The sequence below is a fragment of the Rattus rattus genome, chromosome 1 (assembly GCF_011064425.1).
Source record: "Rattus rattus isolate New Zealand chromosome 1, Rrattus_CSIRO_v1, whole genome shotgun sequence".
Taxonomy (NCBI): domain Eukaryota; kingdom Metazoa; phylum Chordata; class Mammalia; order Rodentia; family Muridae; genus Rattus; species Rattus rattus.
In genome coordinates, this window is record NC_046154.1 from 190,382,273 (window position 1) to 190,396,488 (window position 14,216).

General features: G+C 38.9%; 1 pseudogene; it reads left to right on the top strand.

Annotated features, from left to right (window-relative positions):
* Nucleotides 1–6,575: 6,575 nt before the first annotated feature.
* Nucleotides 6,576–13,764, top strand: LOC116914614 (annotated as a pseudogene).
* Nucleotides 13,765–14,216: the final 452 nt, after the last annotated feature.

A 14,216-nucleotide genomic window follows, 5' to 3' on the forward strand; every position in this document is an offset into this window, starting at 1 on the left:
TTTTCCTGTTCTTTAATTCATTTTTACTATTTTTTCTTTTTTAAAAAATTCTTTAATTTTTTTTTCAGTCCAGAATTTATCTCCTTCTGGGTCTGCCCTCTGACTATTCCATATCTTTCTTCAAGAGGATGTCTCCACTCCTCCAAACCCCACCTCACCAGACCTCCCCACTCTCTGGGGTCTCAAGTCTCTTGAATGTTAAGTGCATCTTCTTTCACTGAGTCAAGACACTCCTCTGCTGTCTATGTGTTGGGGGCCTCATATCAGCTGGCGTATGCTGCCTGGTTGGTGATCCAGTGTCAGGGAGATCTTGGGGTTCAGGTTAATTGAGACTGCTGATCCTCCTACAGAGCTGCTGTCCTCCTCAACTTCTTCCAGCTTTTCCCTAATTCAACCACAAGGGTCACCAGCTTCTGTCCATTGGTTGGGTGTAAATATCTGCATCTGATCCTTTCAGCTGCTTGTTGGGCCTTTCAGAGGGCAGTCATGCCAGGCTCCTATTTTAAGCACATCATAGCATCAGTAAGAGTGTCAGGCCTTGGGACCTCCCCTTGAGCTGGATCCCACTTAGGGCCAGTTGCTGGAACTACTTTCCTTCAGACTCTTCTCCATTTTTGTCCCTGTAGTTCTTTTTGACAGGAAAAACTAAGACTCTAAAAGTTGGAAAGATGAAGAATGATGTATTTCAAGCTCTGAATGATAATATTTAGCAACATGGGTTACTGTGCCCAGCATAGACATTCTTTGTAAATGAATATAAAAAAGCTTTCTGTGACAAACATATGCTAGAGAGTCCATGACCTCTAAGGTATCACTTTGGAAGACACTTGACAGGGTATTCTATTCAGTAAAGAGAAAGATAAACACACCTATGAAGCCACAGGGGGGAAAATGGGCCAAGACAAAAAAAATAAGTGGATCAGTGATACAAATGTGCCAAATACATTTGTATCAAACAAAATATTAGTGGAATAAATGCATACATTTCAATAATTACTGTAGTTGTTGATGGTTTGTTATTCAGTCAAGAGATAAAGACAAGCCAGTTGGAGGAAAGCAAGACCCATTTGCTTGCAGGAAATCCAATACACTGGCAGACAATAAAAACAGTGAGAGGATGGAAAAGAGGATTTCAAGAAAATAGAATTAGAAACCAGCAGATGTTGTTTTCTAAGAATCTTATAGATATCCATTAACCCTTCAAACCAAACTTGGTTAGAAAAGATAAAGAAGATGACTTCTGATTAAATGGCAATGCCATAAGAGGATGTAACAGTTGTGAGCACACACACACACACACACACACACACACACACACACACACACACACACTATGCACTGGTGTCCTATTTCATAAATGCTATGAGATGTAAAGGCATAGATTGACTTCAAAACAACGGCAAGTGATGTTGACTGCTATTTAACTGATTCTATCAATGCTCATCAAGCCAAAAACGAAATCATAGTAAATGGAAATAAAGATCAAATGGACTTAATGGATCTATAAAAATAAGACAAATAAACTGATAATTTCAATAATTGAAACAAAGCATTGCTTCTTTGAAAAGATAAACATAAAACACTTAACCTAACTAAATTATTAAAATTAAGGACAAAAGGGGGGCTTTACAACACATTTTCAGTAAGAGTCAGAAGTTCATTAGGACATACTTTGAAAACGTATATTGAATGAATTAGATAATGTAAAATAAATGAGTGAATTTATAGACATATATTGTCTACCAAAAGTAAACCTAAAAGATAAGTAGAAGCTAAACTGATCAGTAATGAGTAATAAAATTGATAGAAGAATACAAAGTATATTAATTAAAAAGAAATGAAAGCCTGGACTCAGATGGTTTCATTTTTATCTACCAGAAATTTAAAGAAAATCTAGTACCATCTGCGGGACTCTTCCTAGAAGACTCTTCTGCTTTCAGCTTTCTGTAGTTTCCTGTAGTTTTTTATTCCTTAGGGTTGGGACCCTGTGAGACTTCAATATCTCTCATGTTTTCATCTTGTCTGTTGGTGATGTCCTTGTTCAGGTCTTGCTTAGGCAGCCATGTTGTCGAGATGTCATGGGTATAGCTTCCCTGAGAGAAAGTAAAGGGAGAATTCATGGAATGGGGTTTGAGGGAGAAAAGGGAGAAGAGAAAATGTAATTATATTTGAATGTGACTCCCCTGCACATTAGTTAAAGTTTCATTGCTATGAAGAGACACAATGACCACACCAACTCTTATAAAGGGAAATATTTAATTAGGACTAGCTTACGGTTCATAGGTTCAGTTTATTAATTTTATGGTGAGAAGAATGGCAGCATATAGGCAGACATGGTGCTAGAGGAACCAAGAGTTTTACATCTTGATCTTAAGACAACAGAAAGGGACTGTATTCTACACTGGTTGGACCTTGAGCATAGGAGACCTCAAAGTGAGTCCCCACAGTGACACACTTCCTCTAACATGACCACGCCTACTCCAACAAGGACACACCCCGTAATAGTGCCGCACCTATTCAAACCACTACACCGCACCCTAAAATTGTGCCAATGCTCTTCAAACTATTCCATAGCATAGAAATGGAAGGGATGCTGCTTTATTCTTTATTCATTTTAATTTTTTTCTCTTGCAAAGCCAGCATACTTTGGTGTCAAAATCAGGCAAAAACAACAAAAAAAGAAAATTCAAGGCCAACCTGCTAGTGAACAGAGATGCAAATATTCAAAATACAACCCATGTGTGAGGCTAGCATGGGCTACAAAACATGGCACTGTTCTACAAAAATGAGAACAAACAAATAAGCAAAACGAAAATTTAAAGATCACAATGTCTTTTGTCCTTTCTGCTCAACTCTGCTCTCAGCTGAGATCATGAATTCTATTTGATCACTAGTGTGTGTTCTGTTATTTCTTCCCATTTATTATTTTATTCTCTTTTTCTATTCTTTTTAAGATGTATTTTGTTCAGCAAATATTTCTTTTCTTGGATAGTTTATGTATTACATTTCAAATGCTACCCCTTTTCCTGGTTTCCCTCCCTCCTTCCCCCCTCCTCCTGCTTTTCATTGTTTTCTTTTATGGGTGAAAGTGATGTGACTACCTTTAATCTCTGCATCTTGTGACATTGTCCCCGATAACATTAGGGTGATGGTGTCCACTAGCATATAAAGCTTATCCCAGTTTTAGGTAAGAATAAAGTAAGAATATGGTGACTTAAAATATGAGAAAAGAACATACCGGATAATTATGTTTCCAAAGTTTACCACCACAGCCCAAAATCATTCTGTTATGTATTTTTTGATACTGATCTGTGATTATTTCTTTAGAATTGTTTCTTAGAAGAGTTGTTGAGTCAGCAGAGATGTTTTTCTCTGATAGACTGTCAGTGTGCTTTCCAGAGTGGTTTCTCCAATTTTATAACCCCTAAACATGCAGAAAAATAGGTATTTTGTATAACTGCCAAGGTTTGATAGCTTCATTCCTTTAAATTCTTGTCAGCCTTATGAAATATAATTCAGTTTAATTCGCCTTTTCCCTATTATGTGACAGGTTGAGTATTATACATATTTATATACCTACTGTGATTATCCTTTATAAATGGCCTGCATTGCAGTTATATATCCTATTTTTTTCTGTTGGGTTTCAAAAACATCGTCATTAAGAACTTAGTATATATGTGTCAGATATATATTATATTATATTATATTATATATATTTATACATATTTGTACCATTTTTAGTAAGACAGCATCTCACACTATCCTGCCTGGAACTCACTATGTTGCACACACTGACCTAGAAATTGTAGGAATCTTCTTACCTTAGTTACTTGAGCACTGGGATTGTAGTGCACAAACCAGCAAACATGGAACAATGTATTTTTGAAATAATATCTGTGAATTTTGTTTCCTTTGGCTTTGTGTTGTAATTGGAAAGTCCCTCAAAACACTAATTTGCATTTCATTTGCTGTTTTGTATTATTAACAGATCTGAAATTTGTACACAGATAAGGGGAATAACAATATTCAGCAATAATTGACTAATAATCATTCAAATGTCTTCTTGTTCATTTTGCTTTACAATACATTCTTCACCGGATCAAATCAAAATATATATGTGAAAGCACTCATCAGTCTTTTACGGATGCTGGTAGTATATTCCACTTATTATTTGCCATGGATTGAGATAATGTGTAAAAACATTTATTTGGGCTAGGTATTTAGTTCAATGCTAGAGACCCTGGGTTCAATTACATACCCCCCAGCTCCCCAGTTCCCTTCCAGCCCCATGATATCTAAAATAGAAAACCCACAGGAAGTGTTTTTATTAATGTTGTTGATTAACTCAGTATACCCAAGGGAAAAAATCAATGGGAGAAAAGAAAACCGAATGTCAGATGGAAGTGAAATCTTGTAGAAAACTACAAGTTTGTTTTTTTTTTTTTTTGGAGAGTTTTTTTTTTATGGAAACATGAACCCCAATAGACGAGAGTGAGGCCTTGAAGTTCATCATTTCTAAGTGAGTGAAAAGGTGACTTTTATTTACCACCAAGACAATAAATCATTGTTCCATCATGTGGGTTGGGGCGGCACAATCTATACGGTCTCCAGACCATCTTTAATCTCCATTCCTTGGATATGGTCATTTCATCCGAGACTGTTATTCAACTGAACTGAACCATGACCAACTCATATTTCTCCATCTTTTCTTAGAAGATTCTCTAAAAGACCTTGTCTACACCTGCAACTGACTAGCAAAGAATTTATGGCTATCCCAGAGACTTGAAGCAGAGAGATGAATAAGACAGACTTGCTTTTCCTGTCTGAGGTTGTACCCTGGTGAGAAAAAGAGATATTAAACTAATAATCACCTACATAACTAAGTAGTAACAAATGTGACAGCTTTTATAAAAGAGTTACTAAGGGTATATAGTTTAAATATTCTGAATTGAAAAGAATCGAATTCAGGGTCTAGGCAGTAGGCTCAGTTTGTAAAATATTTATTGTAAAAGCTTGAATGGATCTAAGTTCAGTTCCTAGTATCTCAGTAGAAGCAGGGCACGGCACTGTGTGTATAACTGAGCGTTAGACAGAGGCAGTGATGGACAGACTCTTGCTTGCTGCTTTTCCACACTTGCTGAATCTGTGAGCTCTACGTTCAGTGAGAGACCTTGCTTCAAAGGACAAGGTAGAGAGCAATTGAGGAAAATAACACACACAAATGCACACGTGTGCATGTGTACATACACACATGCACGCACACATGCACACGACTCATCAGTACATGGAATTTGAAGTCCAACACTGTATAAGTACAAACGAAACAGATGAATACTGTGTTTACTATGGGATCCCATTTCCAAGATTTTTCACATTTCCTCAAATGTTCCAAGCTATAATGGAAAACCATAAACATCTCAGCACTCAAGCATTTGCATAAGGAATAGTAATCCTATCTAGGGAGTCTGACCTATGTTTGTTTACACCTGTCTATGGAGGGCAGGGTTATTGAAGGATTCCACAGCAGGGCACAGGATCTGAGACAAGAAGTAGATCAAGTTTCCAGGTGAAGGCTGTAGGGTTGGAGGTAGTACCAAGACAGTGAGGTCATTGTTGGGGGAGGGGGCTACCTGGTATATGCAGATGTCCTATGTGGGAAAATCCGTCTGAGCATGTCACATAGAAAAGATGCTGTCTGTCAACAAAAATATACCGTGTTATGCTTCAAATTTTCATGTAAAGAGACTATGAGGCTGGAGCATAGAAAGCAGAGAAGGAGGACAATAGGAATTGTGTTACTTGTCATATTTTCTAGCAGAAGCTCATATAGAGCATGAACTTTAACCCACTCTGATGGGGTAAGAGAGCCTTTGGGATTCACCATATCATTCTTTAACATTTTGACTATTAGAAGGACCTTAGATTTTTCTCAGCTCTTCATGGGTTCGTGTACTCGCCAGGAATTGTTGAGGACTGGTGTCCACTTTGTATCCTTCAGCATATGAGTTATTTCAACACTCCAGGTATGATATCCTGGTCAAAGGGAAGTGGTGTCATTTTGAGGCACCTGTACATACATCATGACAACTTATGGCTTTCAGTTTCTAGTCTGTTTTATTCTTTAATACAGTCATTAATCTGTCAGGATAATTCAAATTCAAAATAACCTTCTTTTTCGGATTCATTCATACTTTTTACAACTGAGTTTATTTGATTGTACATTTTGCCAAACTCATGTTAATTAAATACATTGTGATAAATAATATCCCTCAGAACACTTTTCGGTGCCACTGTTTTATAATTCCTAACGGTCAAGTGAATTGAGTAAACCATTAAGCTTTCCACGTGGAATATCAGCTTCTAGTTTTCTGCCTTTATGTTCTTCCTCGATGTGGTGTACTGTGATTGCTTATTCACTGGACATTCTAAGAAATGCCTAATATCTCCTCTCTTGGGTCCAACTGTGTAAGTGCATTTCCACCTTGTTTTCAAACTAGGACAGGGCAGCTGTCCTCAGGGACAGAGTGCTGTCTGCATGTGCCAAGGATTTTTCTGGTCTTATGATTTTACACACAATGGCGGCCTTGTTTCATGTTCAAAAGATTCTCACTCTCATCAGTGTTACTTTAAACAATTATTCCTTCTTGGTCATTGTAAGTTTGGGCATCAGTTTTCTAAGTTGCTTCTACCACCATGAAATTAAGAGATGAAACTGTCAGTGAAAGGAAATCAGTTTCTCTTGACAGCCCATTGACTTCCTGTCAGTTAAATGGCTGAGGGGACCTTTCCGTTCTTATTTCAGTGGAAGTGTTATGACAGTTAACATAGAGCTGTGATGCAGAGACATAAGGTATGATGCGGTGTCTTTTCTTATCACCCCCACCCTCTGTGTGTGTGTGTGTGTGTGTGTGTGTGTGTGCGTGCACGCGTGTGTATGTGTGTAAGCCAGAAAAGAAGGTTAAATCCCTCAGAATTATACCTACAGGCATTGTGGAACTCTGGAGTGGCTGTCCTCATGATTGCAAAACAAGTGGTGTTAACCATTGAGCCATCTTTATGGGCCCTAAGTGAGCATGCTTGTGCTTTACTAAGCATTTCAGAGGACAAAACCATTGTTTTACATTATTCCGATGCTTTATTGTCTCCAGTGTTAACACGTATACCACACTTCAGCTGTTGTCCACTAATACTACAGGCGATTTCTCCATTTGGTCTCCTCAGTAGCTAGACTCCTCCTTTGGGCTAGACAGCATTCCCCAACCCTGTGACCTTAAGGTCCTCCTCATCTACCTTTACTGTTTTTAAGTAGAACCTTGGTATATAATCCAGGAAGAGAGGTTTTTTTCTTTCTTTTTTCTTTCTTCTTACTTTCTTTTTTTTTTTTTTATTAACTTGAGTATTTCTTATGTACATTTGGCAAACATCCCTTCCTCCCCCCCTTCCTTATGGGTGTTCCCCTCCGCACCCTCCCCCATTGCCGCCCTCCCCGACAGTCTAGTTCACTGGGGGTTCAGTCTTAGCAGGACCCAGGGCTTCTCCTTCCACTGGTGCTCTTACTAGGATATTCATTGCTACCTATGAGGTCAGAGTCCAGGGTCAGTCCATGTATAGTCTTTAGGTAGTGGCTTAGTCCCTGGAAGCTCTGGTTGCTTGGCATTGTTGTACATATGGAGTCTCAAGCCCTTTCAAGCTCTTCCAGTTCATTCTCTGATTCCTTCAACGGGGGTCCCGTTCTCAGTTCAGTGGTTTGCTGCTGGCATTCGCCTCTGTATTTGCTGTATTCTGGCTGTGTCTCTCAGGTTCGATCTACATCCGGCTCCTGTCGGTCTGCACTTCTTTGCTTCATCCATCTTGTCTAATTGGGTGGCTCTATATGTATGGGCCACATGTGGGGCAGGCTCTGAATGGGTGTTCCTTCAGTCTCTGTTTTAATCTTTGCCTCTCTCTTCCCTGCCAAGGGTATTCTTGTTCCCCTTTTAAAGAAGGAGTGAAGCCTTCACATTTTGATCATCCGTCTTGAGTTTCATTTGTTCTAGGCAACTAGGGTAATTCAAGCATTTGGGCTAATAGCCACTTATCAGTGAGTGCATACCATGTATGTCTTTCTGTGATTGGGTTAGCTCACTCAGAATGATATTTTCCAGTTCCAACCATTTGCCTACTTAATTTCATAAAGTCGTTGTTTTTGATAGCTGAGTAATATTCCATTGTGTAGATGTACCACATTTTCTGTATCCATTCCTCTGTTGAAGGGCATCTGGGTTCTTTCCAGCTTCTGGCTATTATAAATAAGGCTGCGATGAACATAGTGGAGCACGTGTCTTTTTTATATGTTGGGGCATCTTTTGGGTATATGCCCAAGAGAGGTATAGCTGGATCCTCAGGCAGTTCAATGTCCAATTTTCTGAGAAACCTCCAGACTGATTTCCAGAATGGTTGTACCAGTCTGCAACCCCACCAACAATGGAGGAGTGTTCCTCTTTCTCCGCATCCTCGCCAGCATTTGCTGTCACCTGAGTTTTTGATCTTAGCCATTCTCACTGGTGTGAGGTGAAATCTCAGGGTTGTTTTGATTTGCATTTCCCTGATGACTAAAGATGTTGAGGTGTTTCTCAGCCATTCGGCATTCCTCATTCTTTGTTTAGCTCTGAACCCCATTTTTTAAGAGGGTTATTTGTCTCCCTGCGGTCTAACTTTTTGAGTTCTTTGTATATTTTGGATATAAGGCCTCTATCTGTTGTAGGATTGGTAAAGATCTTTTCCCAATCTGTTGGTTGCCGTTTTGTCCTGACCACAGTGTCCTTTGCCTTACAGAAGCTTTGTAGTTTTATGAGATCCCATTTGTCGATTCTTGATCTTAGAGCATAAGCCATTGGTGTTTTGTTCAGGAAATTTTTTCCAGTGCCCATGTGTTCAGATGCTTCCCTAGTTTTTCTTCTATTAGTTTGAGTGTGTCTGGTTTGATGTGGAGGTCCTTGATCCACTTGGACTTAAGCTTTGTACAGGGTGATAAGCATGGATCGATCTGCATTCTTCTACATGTTGACCTCCAGTTGAACCAGCACCATTTGCTGAAAATGCTATCTTTTTTCCATTGGATGGATTTGGCTCCTTTGTCAAAAATCAAGTGACCATAGGTGTGTGGGTTCATTTCTGGGTCTTCAATTCTATTCCATTGGTCTATCTGTCTGTCTCTGTACCAATACCATGCAGTTTTTATCACAATTGCTCTGTAATACTGCTTGAGTTCAGGGATAGCGATTCCCCCAGAAGTCCTTTTATTGTTGAGCATAGTTTTAGCTATCCTGGGTTTTTTGTTATTCCAGATGAATTTGCAAATTGTTCTGTCTAACTCTTTGAAGAATTGGATTGGTATTTTGATGGGGATTGCATTGAATCTGTAGATCGCTTTTGGTAGAATGGCCATTTTTACTATATTAATCCTGCCAATCCATGAGCATGGGAGATCTTTCCATCTTCTGAGGTCTTCTTCAATTTCTTTCTTCAGAGTCTTGAAGTTCTTGTTGTACAAATCTTTTACTTGCTTGGTTAAAGTCACACCGAGGTACTTTATATTATTTGGGTCTATTATGAAGGTGTCGTTTCCTAATTTCTTTTCTCGGCTTTTCTCTTTTTGTGTAGAGGAAGGCTACTGATTTATTTGAGTTAATTTTATACCCAGCCACTTTGCTGAAGTTGTTTATCAGCTTTTAGTAGTTCTCTGGTGGAACTTTTGGGATCACTTAAATATACTATCATATCATCTGCAAATAGTGATATTTTGACTTCTTCTTTTCGATCTGTATCCCCTTGACCTCCTTTTGTTGTCTGATTGCTCTGGCTAGAACTTCAAGAACTATATTGAATAAGTAGGGAGAGAGTGGGCAGCCTTGTCTAGTCCCTGATTTTAGTGGGATTGCTTCAAGTTTCTCTCCATTTAGTTTAATGTTAGCCACTGGTTTGCTGTATATGGCTTTTACTATGTTTAGGTATGGGCCTTGGATTCCTATTCTTTCCAGGACTTTTATCATGAAGGGGTGTTGAATTTTGTCAAATGCTTTCTCAGCATCTAATGAAATGATCATGTGGTTTTGTTCTTTCAGTTTGTTTATATAATGGATCCGTTGATGGTTTTTCAGTATATTAAACCATCCCTGCATGCCTGGGATGAAGCCTACTTGATCATGGTGGATGATTGTTTTGATGTGCTCTTGGATTCGGTTTGCCAGAATTTTGTTGAGTATTTTTAATCGATGTTCATAAGGGAAATTGGTCTGAAGTTCTCTTTCTTTGTTGGGTCTTTGTGTGGTTTAGGTATAAGAGTAATTGTGGCTTCATAGAAGGAGTTACGTAGTGCTCCATCTGTTTCAATTTTTGGAATAGTTTGGATAATATTGGTATGAGGTCTTCTATGAAGGTCTAATAGAATTCTGCACTAAACCCGTCTGGACCTGGGCTCTTTTTGGTTGGGAGACCTTTAATGACTGCTTCTATTTCCTTAGGAGTTATGGGGTTGTTTAATTGGTTTATCTGTTCCTGATTTAACTTCGGTACCTGGTATCTGTCTAGGAAATTGTCCATTTCCTGCAGATTTTCAAGTTTTGTTGAGTATAGGCTTTTATAGTAAGATCGGATGATATTTTGAATTTCCTCTGAATCTGTAGTTATGACTCCTTTTCATTTCTGATTTTGTTAATTTGGACACACTCTCTGTGTCCTCTCGTTAATCTGGCTAAGGGTTTATCTATCTTGTTGATTTTCTCAAAAGAACCAACTTTTGGTTCTGTTGATTCTTTCTATGGTCCTTTTTGTTTCTACTTGGTTGATTTCAGCTCTGAGTTTGATTATTTCCTGCCTTCTACTCCTCCTGGGTGTATTTGCTTCTTTTTGTTCTAGAGCTTTTAGGTGTGCTGTCAAGCTGCTGACATATGCTCTTTCCTGTTTCTTTCTGCAGGCACTCAGCGCTATGAGTTTTCCTCTTAGCACAGCTTTCATCGTGTCCCATAAGTTTGGGTATGTTGTACCTTCATTTTCATTAAATTCTAAAAAGTTTTTAATTTCTTTCTTTATTTCTTCCTTGACCAGGTTATCATTGAGTAGAGCATTGTTCAGTTTCCACGTATATGTGGGCATTCTTCCCTTATTGTTATTGAAGACCAGCTTTAGGCCGTGGTGGTCCGATAGCACGCATGGGATTATTTCTATCTTTCTGTACCTGTTGAGGCCCGTTTTTTGACCAATTATATGGTCAATTTTGGAGAAAGTACCACGAGGAGCTGAGAAGAAGGTATATCTTTTTGCATTAGGGTAGAACGTTCTATAAATATCCGTTAAGTCCATTTGGCTCATGACTTCTCTTAGTCTGTCTACGTCTCTGTTTAATTTCTGTTTTCATGATCTGTCCATTGATGAGAAGGGGGTGTTGAAGTCTCCTACTATTATTGTGTGAGGTGCAATGTGTGTTTTGAGCTTTAGTAAGGTTTCTTTTTTGCGTATGTAGGTGCCCTTGTATTTGGGGCATAGATATTTAGGATTGAGAGTTCATCTTGGTGGATTTTTCCTTTGATAAATATAAAGTGTCCTTCCTTATCTTTTTTGATGACTTTTAGTTGAAAATTGACTTTATTTGATATTAGAATGGCTACTCCAGCTTGCTTCTTCCAACCATTTGCCTGGAAAGTTGTTTTCCAGCCTTTCACTCTGAGGTAGTGTCTGTCTTTGTCTCTGAGGTGTGTTTCCTGTAGGCAGCAGAATGCAGGGTCCTCGTTGCGTATCCAGTTTGTTAATCTATGTCTTTTTATTGGGGAGTTGAGGCCATTGATGTTGAGAGATATTAAGGAATAGTGATTATTGCTTCCTGTTATATTCATACGTGGATGTGTTATGTTTGTGTGCTTTTCTTCTCTTTGTTTTGTTGCCAAAACGATTAGTTTCTTGCCTCTTCTTGGGTATAGCTTGCCTCCTTATGTTGGGCTTTACCATTTATTATCCTTTGTAGCGCTGGATTTGTAGAAAGATATTGTAAATTTGGTTTTGTCATGGAATATCTTGGTTTCTCCATCTATGTTAATTGAGAGTTTTGCAGGATACAGTAGCCTGGGCTGGCATTTGTGTTCTCTTAGGGTCTGTATGACATCAGTCCAGGATCTTCTGGCCTTCATAGTTTCTGGCGAAAAGTCTGGTGTGATTCTGATAGGTCTGCCTTTATATGTTACTTGACCTTTTCCCTTACTGCTTTTAATATTCTTTATTTTGTGCATTTGGTGTTTTGACTATTATGTAACGGGAGGTGTTTCTTTTCTGGTCCAATCTATTTGGAGTTCTGTAGGCGTCTTGTATGCCTATGGGTATCTCTTTTTAGATCCTCCTGTGTCCCTACACCTGCCTCAAATTCACGCGTGATTTTCTTTTTAATCCGCTTGAGTGCGGGGATCATAGGCACACACCACTCATCAAGCTTGGCCTTGCATTCTTCTTGATATTGAGGTCATAGCTTGCCATTTACTTATGTGTTAATATCCCACTGTTTATTATTTCTTTATATCACTTACTATTGAAACACTGTGATTTATTTATGTATTATGCTACACCAAGGAGAAAGTAAATGCTTAAGATGTGCGAATGGCATATTTCATTCTTGTGTTCCTAATATTAAAAGACTATTTCATGTATTATACGTTCTTAATAAATAAATAGGTGACTGAAAATTATCCAAAAGGTCTTTGGAGCCAGTGAGATGAATGTATTCCCCAACCTACAAGCATAACAAACTGAACTACTGAACTCCATCTCCAGAACCTATGTATGCAGAGACGGAAGGACAGAAATGACGTCACAAAGTTGTCCTCTGACCTCCACATCTATGCTGTGGCATGTGCACTCACGTGGGCACACATACTGAAAACAAACAGACATTTGTCTTTCAATGTGAAATCAAACAAGGTCATTAAATACTTGTCTAACTTTGATAATTATTAAATCAAAACAACCAATCCATGGGTCTTTGAGTAACCTTGAGCAAGGTCATAGACTTTGTGCTTATATAAACAACAGGCAATAAATGCAGATCACTGAGAACATCTGGAAAGAGATACACAGTACATACACAGACGCGCTTGAAGGCACAGACACTTAACAAGGTAGGGAGAAGTTAGGAAGCCAACACATAAGAATAGAGAAACTCAGAATTAAGCCTCACATTGAGGCAGTATTTTAACAAAAACAATCTGCTAATCCTGAAAATGGTGTTTAAGAGGGTGGTATTTGTGAAGAATAATCTAGGTAAACTTGTAAGACTATCAGAAAAATGATGCATGGGAGTCATTGCCATCCAGACTGAGGAAGACCCGGAAACTCCGGGACCACGTGAGCCACAGCCATAGTTGCATCAGTAAGCACCGCAAGCACCCAGGAGGGCGCGGGAATGCTGGAGGCGAGCATCACCACAGGATCAGCATTGACAAATTTCCAGGTTACTTCGGGAAAGTTGGTATGAAGCATTACCACTCGAAGAGGAACCAGTCCTTCTGCCCAACCGTCAACCTGGATAAATTATGGACGCTGATCAGCGAGCAGAAAAGGGTCAATGCAGCAAAAAACAAGACTGGGGCTGCTCCCATCATTGATGCTGTGCGACCAGGCTACTACAAAGCTCTGAGAAGGGCCAGCTCCTAAGACACCTGTCATCTCGAAGGCCAAGGTCTTTAGAGAAGAGCTGAAGAGAAGATTAAGGGTGACGGAGGTGCCACTTCGGAGGTTAATTAAATGCTGACATTTTAAACAAAATAAGAGTTAGGATTGGACGATCTGATTCTGTGTTCTGTTGCCACAAACTTCAAAATACACAGGTCCTTATTGTTAAAATTATCATGATGCATATTCAGGTTCTAGAACTCATTTATCGTAGACCATTGAACCTCTGTATCATTTGGGCAATATCGCTCTAATTCTTCCATTTTTCAGACCCTGAAACCACCATTCTTTTCTACTTCTGTGAATTTTTTTTTTTTTTGGCTACTCTCTAGACTCTAGGAACAAAAAGATCACACGATCTCTCTCTGCATCTAGCTTGTTTCATTTAGCATCCTATCTCCCATATTAATCATATGGTGGAATATGCAGAATCTCTCCCCCACCCCTGTGTGTCTAGCTTGTTTCATTTAGCACTATTATCTTCCATGCAGGTTCTCTCTCTCTCTCTCTCTCTCTCTCTCTCT